This window comes from Panthera tigris, chromosome D2, assembly GCF_018350195.1.
Source record: "Panthera tigris isolate Pti1 chromosome D2, P.tigris_Pti1_mat1.1, whole genome shotgun sequence".
In the NCBI taxonomy this organism is placed as follows: Eukaryota; Metazoa; Chordata; class Mammalia; order Carnivora; family Felidae; genus Panthera; species Panthera tigris.
Window position 1 is genome coordinate 2,250,383 of NC_056670.1, and position 12,530 is coordinate 2,262,912.

Below are 12,530 nucleotides of genomic sequence, written 5' to 3' on the forward strand. Positions count from 1 at the left end.
TGTGCTTCCTGGTGGCAGGGATTGCAAATGATACATAGCCATATTTCCTCTTCTGGAGGCCCTAAAACCTCAAAATGTCAACAAAAAATAATACACGTGTTTAACGCAGTGTCTAGATTTTTCAATACGTTTTCCAGCATAAGACTTCGGCTGTTCTTAGCATTTGTGATTGCTATTTCCTGAGGACTTCTCAGTGACCAGTCCCTGACACGTTCAGAGTTTGTAATGAGGCTGCAGGAGGCACAGCTGTATTCTCCTGACAGTGGCTCTGGTTGGTATGAGTTTCAAACGCACCTTTAAAGTTAAAGGTGATTGCGTTCGGGACTACCACCTTCCCTGTTCCTATGGCTGCTTTCCTCCTTGACTGCTCCTCATCTTTCTTTATAGAGCATATTCCCACCTAACATAAGTACGTCTTCATTTGTTTATTTCCTCTCTTCTTCACGAGATAAAGAAGTCTGTATGCTTGCTTTCCTTTTGGAACCTCAGGGACGAGAAACTGAGGTCTGTCGGGTTGAAGGGGTGAATGAATGATTCCACCAGTTGCAAAACCCATACCCTGTTAACAAAGGTGGGGCAAGCAGTTGAGTATGACTGACATTGGTTTTATAATAAGGGTGAGTGAGCAAAACTTGTTTAACCTCAGTACCTTTTTTTAATTTTTTTTCTTGGCTGAAATTTATATTTCTGAGAGTCTGCCCCACCTCCCAGGGCGGGGGGAAGGGGGGGTGGGGCGGAAAACAACACCTACTGAACAACTTACCATTCCTTTATCAGCGTTTTAAACATTCCTGAAGTACAGCAAAATGCATTATAACCTCAGATAACTTTTTTTTAATATTGTATTTTTAGTTCTTGGCTCAATGTCCCAGAACTTATATTCAAGAAATCCTACCAATCCTAACATGCCTTCTGAGGCTCCTCTGAAATACTGTAGAATAATAACTGATTTCTCTTTACAAACTTGTTTAAGGAGTCAGATTTAGAATAATTGTTTCCGAGTATCTATGAATGATGGTACTTTGTTATGAAGGACTTTGTTGTGTATCATAGTTAATTTGAAAATCAGCGTGGATTGCTTTACTTAAAATCCAAAGTGTAAACCTAAGAGGCTTCACGATGACATAAGGTTATTTTAAGAAAACATTCTCAGTGGCAAACACTGTTTTACTAAAATCCGTCTCTTTAGATGGGAGAAAATGACCTAAGGCAGAATGAGATTTCAAGACCAATATTGTACGAGTACCATTTAAATCTGTTGTATTTAGTGGACACAAGTGAAGATAACTGATCTTAGTAAAACATTAAACTTTTGAATGTCAGTTAGACCTTTTAATTAATAAGCATTGAACCTTTTTGTAAAGAACATAATGTAAATATATACTTTTTTTTCCCCATGCATTTTTATTCCTAAGGAGTCTGGTGGGTTCTTTGAAAGTAAAAATGGTCTTTAGAGCCTGCCATTCTGGCATAATTAATATTATGCTGAAACAGTTCTTTCCGTTTATAAATGTATTTATCTTACTTGATTTGAAAATAAAGCGATGAGGAAGGTAGAGCCTAAACAATTATCTGCATTTTTCAGGCAGAACTGCTGAGGTTCAGAGAATCTGTCACACATGCAAGGTGCACAGCTGGTGAGTAGTGGAACTAAGACTAGAATCTGGGTGGTCTGCGTTCTACTCCATGAACTCCCCGACCATAACCACCACCTCTACAGGCACAACACTCCTACTCAGATTCCATAAACTCCCCTCAAGACCCCTATAAAGAAGGTGCTATTAGCCTCATTTTTCAGATGGAAAGATTGAGGTTACAAGGGGGCACATAGCGTGCCCTAAGGTCGTAGAGCTAACAAGTGGCCGAGTGGGTAAGGGAACCACAGAAGTTTGTGCCTGTGATAAATGATCTTTCCTTTATGCTGCTTACTCTTCTTTGGTATGTTATGGGAATGTTCACTTCTCTTAGTGTTTCCAGCAGCTTACCAGAACCATGGTTCCACTAAGATTGAGGGCTTGAGCGTGTATGGACTTGTGTATGTACTGTCTCTATGTAACCTCATTCCTTCTGGTTATCCCTCTCTCTCCTGGTTTTTTTTGTTTTTAAGCTCTGTACCAACTGGTACCAAATGGAAAATATCGATGTGCTATGGTGACATTTGCTGCTTTCCATGTTCAAGGTGCTCACATTTTTATTCTGAATGAAATTATCGCATTGATTTTTCAAATCCTATAAAGTATGAAGCCTAGGACAGTGTGAGAATCCACCCTAGGAGCAAGGACTTTAAAATGATTTGTGACTGCTCTTCAAATGGAACAGAGGGGGGTTAGGAAGTATTTCCTGTAAGGATGATGCTGATTTTCATCGTTGTAAAAAATCTTGCCAGGATTGAAGCTATATTCATTCTTCACAAGCCAAAATACCTTCGTCATATATATGGGTGCTAAGAATTTTTTTTTAACTCATCTTTCTGAGAGCTTATTTGGCCAAGAATTAGAAATAGACTGCATTTGTGAATAAGTGGATATCTGCTCCAATTCCTCAGTTCAAATGCCGTTGAAGACAGAATGAAATAGAGCACCCATAGTTCTGTTCTGGGGGCTGTGGATTGAATTAGAAAGGAGATTGAAATAATTGTTGTCCTTAAAGGCAGAGAATCCAGTTCTTAGGCAAGAAGATAGGGATGTTTTCTTTTCCATCTACACTCCCTGTTCTATTAAGTGGTTACATATATCATTTCAATTACACTGGGATTGATAATCTAATTCCAATGTCAACACGTTAATTCTCTGACATTGAATTAGAAATAAGATGAGATTTCTTAAGAGCTTTTAGTAAAAGAATGCATCTGAAGCTTATGGACCTAAAAGGGAATGACTAGGACACTTCATGACTCAAATCATTTTTAATATAAATTACTGCATACTTATCAAATATGATGTTTAGATAGTTTAATTGGAAATTCTTAAGGGGTGCCCGTGTGGCTCAGTCAGTTAATTGTGATCCTCAGGGTCGTGGGTTCAAGCCCCACGGCAGCTCTGTGCTGACAGCTCAGAGCCTGGAGCCCGCTTCAGATTCTGAGCCTCCCTCCCTGTCCCTCCACTGCTTGCGTGCTCGCGTGTGCACTCTCTGAAAAATAAACATTTAAAAAATAAAATGGAAAATACTTACCTTAAAAAATCATTTGGGTTTAAGAAAATGAAACATTATAGGAAACAAATGCTCATAAGGTGTCAGTATTCTAGCAGATAAGTATCCTTGAGTCTATGTATTTTACACATGACATGACTTGCCTAACACATGCATTTGCTTTCCGTAAATGTACAGAATTTGTTTCTATCGTGTAATTGTTTGGCTCACTTGAGCTTTATCATAATAGCATGTCTTAAAAACTTCCTACATTAAGGGCATAGTTTTTCAGTCCGTGAACATGTCTTTCACAAGTGTCTTTGATCCCCAGTGGGGGGCCCCAGTGCTACATTTCCACGTTGAAGAGGAGATCCCCAAGTCTGATCTGTTCTAAATCTTAATTGCATTTATCTCCCAACAAAATATCACAAAAATCTTTCTAGTCTCAAATGTTGGGATGCTGACTGTAAGGAATGCGCAGCTCCCAGAGCTTCTCCAACAGAAACTGTTGTTCCTCCTCACGGGGACGATTCTTCTCTTTAGAAACCATGAGGTGTTTTTTCTGGTGAGTTATTCCAGGCGTGTAGACTTGTAACAGCTGACCGAAGGTCCTGGAGGAGATTGCTCTTCGGTGCAGTAAACTGAACGTACACCGTCCTCCCGCTTATGGGGCGCGGGCCCACTAACAGGAGAGCTTTCCTTGCCCGTGTTTACTTCACCATCCAATCCTCTTAGTTGAACGGCACGTTTGGTACGGTACTTGGTCACGATGAGGAAACCCTGCCTCTCTGTTCACTTGGATTTGGAAGATGAGAAGTCTTGCCTGTATTTCCCTCTTCAGTCTTGGCACAAGTGGGAGCTCTCTTTATATTAAAAGAAAGAACACTTTTTGGAGAGGCTGCAGATACGCATGGGGAGATCATTAGCAGGTACTTCAGTGGCTCTTGCTTCAAGTTGTTCACGGTGCTTTGTAATCGGAGTAAACCGTGTCAGGTCTTCGGGGCTGCTGGTACAACTTGGATTCAGGAGTGTGTCGCAGAGCGTAGTGGAGGCTTGCGTGGAATTATTCCGGGACGTAGCAGTATCTACCCTCCCTGAGTGAGTCTGTGTGTCTTGTTTGATCTTGACGGAGCATTTGGTCTTTGTGTCGCACATATGCTCGTTGAAATTTGTAATTATCTTGCTGGGGACTCTGTCTCTGCCATGTTTGTTGCTCTCGGACATCGGGCACCACGTAGTCCATGAGCCTGTAGAGGCGAAGTATTACTGCAGATGACACTACCCTGTAGTAGTGGTCCGCTGGACAAAGTTATCGTGTGCAGAGGCAGAGTATGACTCCAGACAACACTACCCTGTGTTCCTGGTCCATCGGACAAACTTAGAGAGGTATCTACCTTGGGTGGAGTTTTAGAAGTTCGAAACGAGCATCTTGGGACCCTAGGTTTTGGGCCCGCTGGATCAGTGCATGTAAGAATTTGACAAGATGCAAATCAACAAATGGTTCTTGCTCGAGTGACCAACAAGCTTTACACTCTAGGGTCTACTTGCACTGTTCAGATTTTCAAGGATGATTGGATTAGACCTGCCTTACTCTCTGAGCCTGTTGAAGCCAATGTCCTAAACTTTTCAGATCCCATAATTTTATACCTCCTTTAAAAGGTGCTAGTGATTCAAACCCTGTCACATTGACTCCTGCTAAACCTAGTAGCCCACTTCCAGAATTTTCGTTCAGCACCGCTGGAAAAAACATGAGTCCAGTTATTCCACCAAACATCCCAAGACCTTAGGGTTTGGGACTTAATCATGGACACACACCTTATAGTAGCATCCTTCATCAAGGACTTGAAGTTCCAGGATTCAGGACTGGTTTTACAGTGTGCCAAGTCGACTGGAGCTAACAATACAATTGGACAAGTGAGACCATGATGTACTTATGTACTTAGGAATATTGATCCCTTGACTTCCAATTCATTTAGTAATCAACTGTGTATTGACTGTTCAATCATTTACTCTACGTGTTAGAGAATAGTATGTTCAGGTTACATGAAATCAAGGAAAATAAATTTTTGTAAAATTTATTTGGGGCTGCGAGAACCTTCTAAATATTAGGGTTATACTTGAGGAAGCAGATCTGTCACATTATTAAATATTCAGTGAAATTTATAAACATGCTTCTTGAATAATGACATACATTCTAGGAAAGGGGGGAGAAAAGTGTCCATTTTAAAAGTCTCTTTTATAGTTTTTCCAAACTTAATTCATACGTTTTTCTTTGATTTATATCTTGCAAAGGAAAAGTAAAAGTTTTTATCAGAAATTCTAGAACATGTTCTGTCTAGCATAGCTTAAAAGACTTATTGATTTTTTTAATAGTGTTTCTCATTAAAATATTTTGTTACATTTGTAAGTAGTTCTTAAAGTGTTTTATTTTGGTTAAATGAATAACAAATCCTTTGTTAATGAACAATGAAGGAATTCCAGTTTTCTGTATTACATTTAATCAAAGACCAACATTTAAAAAATGACATAATAAAAAACTGACATAATGATGGAACTTAAATTTTTTGTCACCCTTTTGATTGGCATTTTAATCTTTTTTAACAAAAAATCAAATATATTGCCAAAATATATGGAATCCTATGTATAATATGGGATTGGATATCTTTTCAAAGTTGCATAAATAGTTTGAGTTTATATTATGATTTTGCTGAGATAGACCTTAGTTTATAGAATACAGTATTGGGAGATCTGTAATGGTCAATTTCTAACTTACTTTGCTTTGTCAAAGTCATAAATTGATGAAGTGTGAGAGTCACGTGGATTATTTTATTTTTTGTTTTGATTATTTTCCAAACGTAAATGTTAAGGACTTGCCAACATGGCTAGTATTACTTATAAAAAGTATCACAAGCAACGTTCACCAATTAAGACAAAAAAGGAAAAAAAAAAAAAAAGGTTGGGGTCATATTTAAGGTAGTTTGTTCAATTGCATGAACCTAGAGAAAACCAGATGAAGGGAAGAAAGGGGAAGAATTATTTAGTTCTTGCCAAAAACACAGATGATTCAGGTCAAATTCATTGGTTAATAATCATTCATTTCTCCATTGGATATGGGTGTTTAAGATTTCATTTATTATCAACCACAAATCAATGAGTGTTTCCATTTGAGATAGTTTAAATTCAAACAAAATGAACTATAAACAATTTATCAAATCATACACTGGAATACTCGCATGGAATCATACACTCCATACTCACATGGAATGTGAGGAGTCCAAGTTTAAACTTTTGGGACAAGGTTTTCTTTAAAATCAGAAGAGTTTCAGGTCTTCTCAAAATCTTACCAAAACTCCCAAAGGGCGTATTCAGGTAGAATTCTATTCCTTCTTTCTTTCTTTCTTAACATTTTTATTTTCATTTTTTTAAAAGAAATTTATTGTCAAATTGGTTTACATACAACACCCAGTGCTCATCCCCCATCACCCACTGTCCCCTCCCTCCCACCTCCAGAATTCTGTTTCATAGTTGGTAAGCAGAATGGTACAGTCCAAGACTGGCTTGAATTCCCCTCCAGAGGAAATTACTTGCAGGAAATGCAAACAAGTCAATGGGTTATTATTTGATACTTTATCACCTATGAAGAGAGCCATGTAATATATACAGCATATTATGAATATGAAAGACACTGCACTCCTGATGATTTTTTGCATAATAACAGGTACTGAAATTGTTACATTTGCTATGATCTCATATGGTAAAAGCAATTGCATATGTTCTTCTATGTTGTGTGCTGTTTCAAGCATGCTGACTCCACAGTTCCCTCCGAACATAAACGTCTGGTTTCTCTAAGTAGAAGCAGGAGTGCCATGGGCTCTAATTGCCCTGAGCCCAATCAGGTATGTTTTTAAGGGTAAGAAATCATTCAGGGCAGTGGGAGATGGGGACCAAGACCTAGGATGTAGGTGTCTGTAAGCGTCACAGAAAAGATTTAGGAACCGCTTCAGAGCCCAGGGACCACACACGAACAGCCGCGAAGGATCTCCTTCTCTGAAGCAGACTCTAGGTCACGGGGCCCTGGGAACCCATGCCATAGCCAGGAAACTCAGCAGCACCCGGACCAAGCTCCTGCAGATGGAGTCGTGGCCACAGGCCTGCGTTGTCTACAAGTTTCCAGAAACCAGCGGCGTCACACAGATTCGCTACCTGCGACTGGTAGAGGAAACCATCTGATGTGGGTGTCACCGGGCTGATGCAGCGAGACGTCAGCCGGGCTGTTTGCCGTTCTGCAGATTCCAGCATCACACCCGTTCCCGGCCTCTGCTGATGGCGCCCCCTTCCTCGGGCTTCAAGGCCAGCAGTTGTGGGCCCCGTCCTCCTCGCCTGGCGTTACTCGGGCCCCTTCTCTGTCTTCCTCTTCCACTTGTCACTGCCCCACGACGGCATGGGGCCCATCAGGACCATCCCGGATGATCCCTCTGTGTTACATTCCACTGATGAGCAGTCCCGGACTCATTTCATGTAGCATAACCTACTCCCAGGTTCCGACGGAGGCTATTCTCAAGTGCCGTATTAGTAATCATCTTGTTTATGGTATCACCTACTGTATGAGTGGTCATCTGGTTTATAGTATCACCTAGCTCTTAAACTGTGGCCTAAAACTGAATGGTTCACATATTTCTTACTTTCTGTATGTGTTTTCGGTGTTGTTTTGATTTATTATTGGCCGCTGGTTATTTGGACAGCTGCAACACCACATGCTCTCTCTAACGCTTTCTGCCTCTGTGCCTTTCTTCTGCCTCTCATGCCTGCCGTTTCAGGAGAAGTTTATAAATGGAGGGTAACAGACCTGCGTTAATTTTTTTCCTATGAGCGCAAGTCCTGTTGATACCCCTTTCTCTGACAGTTTGCACCAGCCCGACTCTGACTCAGTTTTTAAAATTCTTCTCTTTTGGCAAGAAATTCCTGGCTTTCCTGGGTTCCTTAGCTGACACTTGTTCTTGGATGACTGTTGCGTTGTTTTTCTTGGTTGTCCAACAACCTTCCCTCTTCTAGAAGGACCATGGGAAATCTGATAGTCAGCAGCCAAAGGAGACCTAACTGGGACTATGTTCTCTACTCTTTTCCCTTTTCTCCACCTTTTTTTAATACTTTCATTTGTGTATTTTTCATTTTTAAAATCTGGGTACAGTTGATAGTTTTGGGCAAACAGCATAGTGATTCCAGTTCTCTGCATCTGCTGTTCTCATAAGTGCACGTATCACCACATGGCATTGTCACCACCACTGCTCCTGGTGTGGTGCCTTTATCCAAGGGACCTCCTCACTTGGTGACAGTGACCTGGAGCCTGTGCTTCTCACTCCCCCTCACCCACACTCCCTGTCCCTCCACGCACTCCCCCCAGAAGCCAGCAGTTTGTTCTCTGTTGTATTTATGGGTCTGTTTCTGTTGTCTTGTTTCAGATTCCACGTGAGTGAAACCATATGGTAATGGTCTTTCTCTGGCTGACTTAGTTCCCTTGGCATGATACTCTCTGGGCTCATTCATATTGTTGCAAATGGCAAGATCTCTTTTTTATGAGACTTTTTTTTATGGCTGAATAATATTCCATTGTGTATCCGTTCGTTGATGGCTAGACACTTACGTTGCTTCCATATTTTGGTTATTGCAAATAATGCTGGAATAGACTTAGGGTGCATATATCTTTTAGAATTCGTTTTTTGGGGGGCTTAGGTGGCTCAGTCAGTTAAGCATCTGACTTCAGCTCAGGTCATGATCTCATGGTTCATGAGTTTGAGCTGCACATCGGAGTGAGCCTGCTTGGGGTCCTCCATCCCCCCTCTCTCCTTACCCCTTCCCCACCCATTCTCTCTCTCAAAAAATGAACATTAAAAAAATTAATTTTCTTCTTTCATTTTCTTTGGGTAAATACCAAGTAGTGGAATTATATGATCATAAGGTGATTCTACTTCTAATTTTTGGAGGAAGCTCCATAGTGTTATCCACCGTGGCTGCACCGGTTTGCATTCCCACCAAAAGTGCAAGAGGGTTCCTTTATCTTCTCATCCTTGCTGGCAACATGTAGTTTCTTTTGTATTTACCACAAGCCATTCTTACAGGTGTGAGGTTATATCCTATCATAATTTTGATTTGTATTTCCCTGCTGATGAGTGACGTTGAGTATCTTTTCATGTGTCTGTTGACCATCTGGATGTCTTCTTTGGAAAAATGTCTATTCAGGTTCTGTTTTTTTGTTTTTGTTTTGCCCATTTTAATCAGAGGAATGTTATTTACTATTACTATTCGATGTTCAGCTGTAGAAGTTCTTTCTATATTTTAGGTATTAACTCCTTATAGTTACATATTTGTAAATATCTTCTCCCATTCAGCAGGTTGTCTTTTAGTTGCTGTGGCTAACATAAGAGCAATTATTGCCTGTGCTCTCTTCTAAGAGTTTTATGGTTTCAGGTCTCACAGTTAGGTCTTTAATCTACTTTTAGTTTATTTTTGTGTATGCTGGAAGAAAGTGGTCCGGTTTCGTTCTTTTGAATTGCTGTCCAGTTTTCCCAATGCTACTTATTGAAGAGACTGTCTTTTCCCAAGTGCATATTCTTGCCTCCTTTGTCACGGATTAATTGACCATATAATTGTGAGTTCATTGCCGGGATCTCTGTTTTTTTTTTTTTTTTTTAATTTTTTTTCAACGTTTTTTTTTATTTATTTTTGGGACAGAGAGAGACAGAGCATGAACGGGGGAAGGGCAGAGAGAGAGGGAGACACAGAATCAGAAACAGGCTCCAGGCTCTGAGCCATCAGCCCAGAGCCTGACGCGGGGCTCGAACTCACAGACCGCGAGATCGTGACCTGGCTGAAGTCGGATGCTTCACCGACTGCGCCACCCAGGCGCCCCTCTCTGTTTTGCTCCATTGGTGTCTTTTTGAGCCAGTATCCTACTGTTTTGTTTACGACAGCTTTGTAGTATCTCTCAATACCTGGGATTGTGATGCGTCCAGCTTTGTTTTTCCTTCTCAAGATTGTTTTTGCCATTTGGGGTCTTTTGTGCGTCCATAAAAATTTTGGTGGTATTCTAGTTCTGTGAAAATGCTGTTGATAAGGATTGCACTGAATCTGTGGATTGCGTGGGGTGGTACATTGTTTCCCCCTTTTATTTCTAAGTGAACTTGTCAGTGCTGCTACGTACGTGGGAGCTAGGCTTGCGGGAAGCCCAGCTGCATTCCTCGTTCCCACACTGCAAGGAACCATGCATGTGCAGATCAGTATCATGTTGAGGGGTGTAGACGTTGAAGCCCTACTACGTGGCTTTGACCAATAGTTTTAGTCCTTATTTAGCTGTGCAGCCTTGGGCGAGTTAATTTCTCCCGGTGTTAATGTGCCCATATGTGAAGTAGTAGTTTTAAGATGTGTGAATTGCAATATGCTATGTACGAAATAAGTTACTATTTATGAAAAATGTATAAAACACAAATGCTGACATTTTAACAGCCTATTTCTACATGCTTTTTCACACATAAGTTCAACTTTCTCTTTACCTTTTCTTTTTTACCTTTTCAATAATTACTTTATGACCCTTGGTTCCAGACCTTTAGACTGTTAGCACATTTAGAAGAGAACTTTAGGAGAACAATCACATTGAAGAAAGCATCTATAATCACCAAAGGGTGATTATAGTTAGGGTACTGAGCAATGTGATTCTTTACCATCTATAGGGAAAAGGTAGGTTCTTGATGTGGAGAGACCACAGAAATGGCCTATCAATAAGTGAAGATTTGTTTTCTTGACTAAAGACATTAATAGATGCCATCCCTAACTTCACATATATATAAACTAACATGCCTGATGCTCTGATGTTCATTAAGGTTTTGTTTAAAGTAAAAAAAAAAAAATAGGCCCAAGTGACTTTTCCTAGAATGTAAAAACAACTGAATAGGACAATGAATAAATAAGTTAACATTTTATGGTGTCAGAGGGGACAAATAAGCAATTAATTTCCTTTTTTAAGAACACTTAGAGCAGATTCAGGAGAGAGGTGGTGTGAGGTCGTGATAAAAGAGAAAAAATAGAAATAAAAGACAGGAGGGATTTGGCGAGAGAGACTCCTAATTTCTATTGTACTCAGATGTTCACCTGCTCTGAGCGAGAATAATCCATCAGGGAGATATACACCCATAGTTCAGTGTTCATGCTACCAAGCAAAGACCAAAAATGATATTGAAGTTTTATGAACAAGATGACGCCTATATTATTGGAGTAAATATCCTGAAAGTTTTAAGAAAGCTAGAAAAATATAGGTGAGAGTGTACAACTTTATTATATTTAATGTTTACTTTGGTTAGCAATTAAAAAAATAGGAAGAGGAAACTGAATACTAAGAAAAAATTTTTTTTAGAAAACCATAAGGGTTAAGAGTAAGAGTTCCATGTAAGAGACCAAAATCAAACCATCTAACAAAGAAGTTAGCAAGAAAGGTCACCCATAACACAACTTATGGAAGTCTCAAAACACACAATATGCATTTCACTAGAAAATAATCTAATGGTGGCATCTTAAATACCATGGCCGGAGCCTGGAAGGGTGGGCCCATAGGACATGCTATGTTAAGTTTTTGAATTCTCTTCATGAGAAATTGATTCAAACCTGAAGACAGATACATGGGTAATAGATGGAGAGATGATCGATCATATTTGTTGAAAAGGCAGCTGCTGGTCAGTATGTCATGGATAGTTATTCTAACACCGATGCATTCACTCGTTACTAAAATGCTATCTAAAACTGCGAAATTGGTGCATGCATACGTGTTTTGTTCTGAAACAGAGGGTTACAGACTTCCTTTGTTCCTTTCCTAAAATGTTTCTAATTTTGTGTTGACTTTTAGGGTATTCTTACTGAGTTTTTAATTATCATGATCGTTAATATTACTGGTTTTCCCTGATTAAAACCTTACACTTTAATATAAGAAGTACAATGTGTATTTTATGAGCCAGTGGTTCTGCCACAATGTCAATATCTGTTAACAAAATCTTAAATCATGGCTAAATTATATGTGAGCATTTTCACCAACAGTTAGGTTTGGAGGAGTTACTTTAAAATTTCTGGCTACATGAAGAGTAGATAGAAGTTCTATACTAGGCTTCGTTGCTCTAATTCATTTCCTTTTCTGATATTGGTACTTCATCTTCTGAGCCTTTATCTAAAAAATGGGAAACTGATAAATTCCTAAAACGTTAAACATGTCCCTTTAACTCCTTTGCTAAGTAAAGTAGCAAACGGTAGCTTCTTTTAAAGAGATATTTATTCCTACTTCACAACATCCACAGAATAGGCTGAGAATAACATTGAATTACTATACTGGTCTTTCTTTGGAATCTCCAGGGCACTGTATCTCT

General features: G+C 39.6%; 1 pseudogene; it reads left to right on the forward strand.

Annotated features, from left to right (window-relative positions):
• Positions 1 to 590: 590 nt before the first annotated feature.
• LOC102968551 lies at positions 591 to 5,027 on the forward strand (annotated as a pseudogene).
• Positions 5,028 to 12,530: the final 7,503 nt, after the last annotated feature.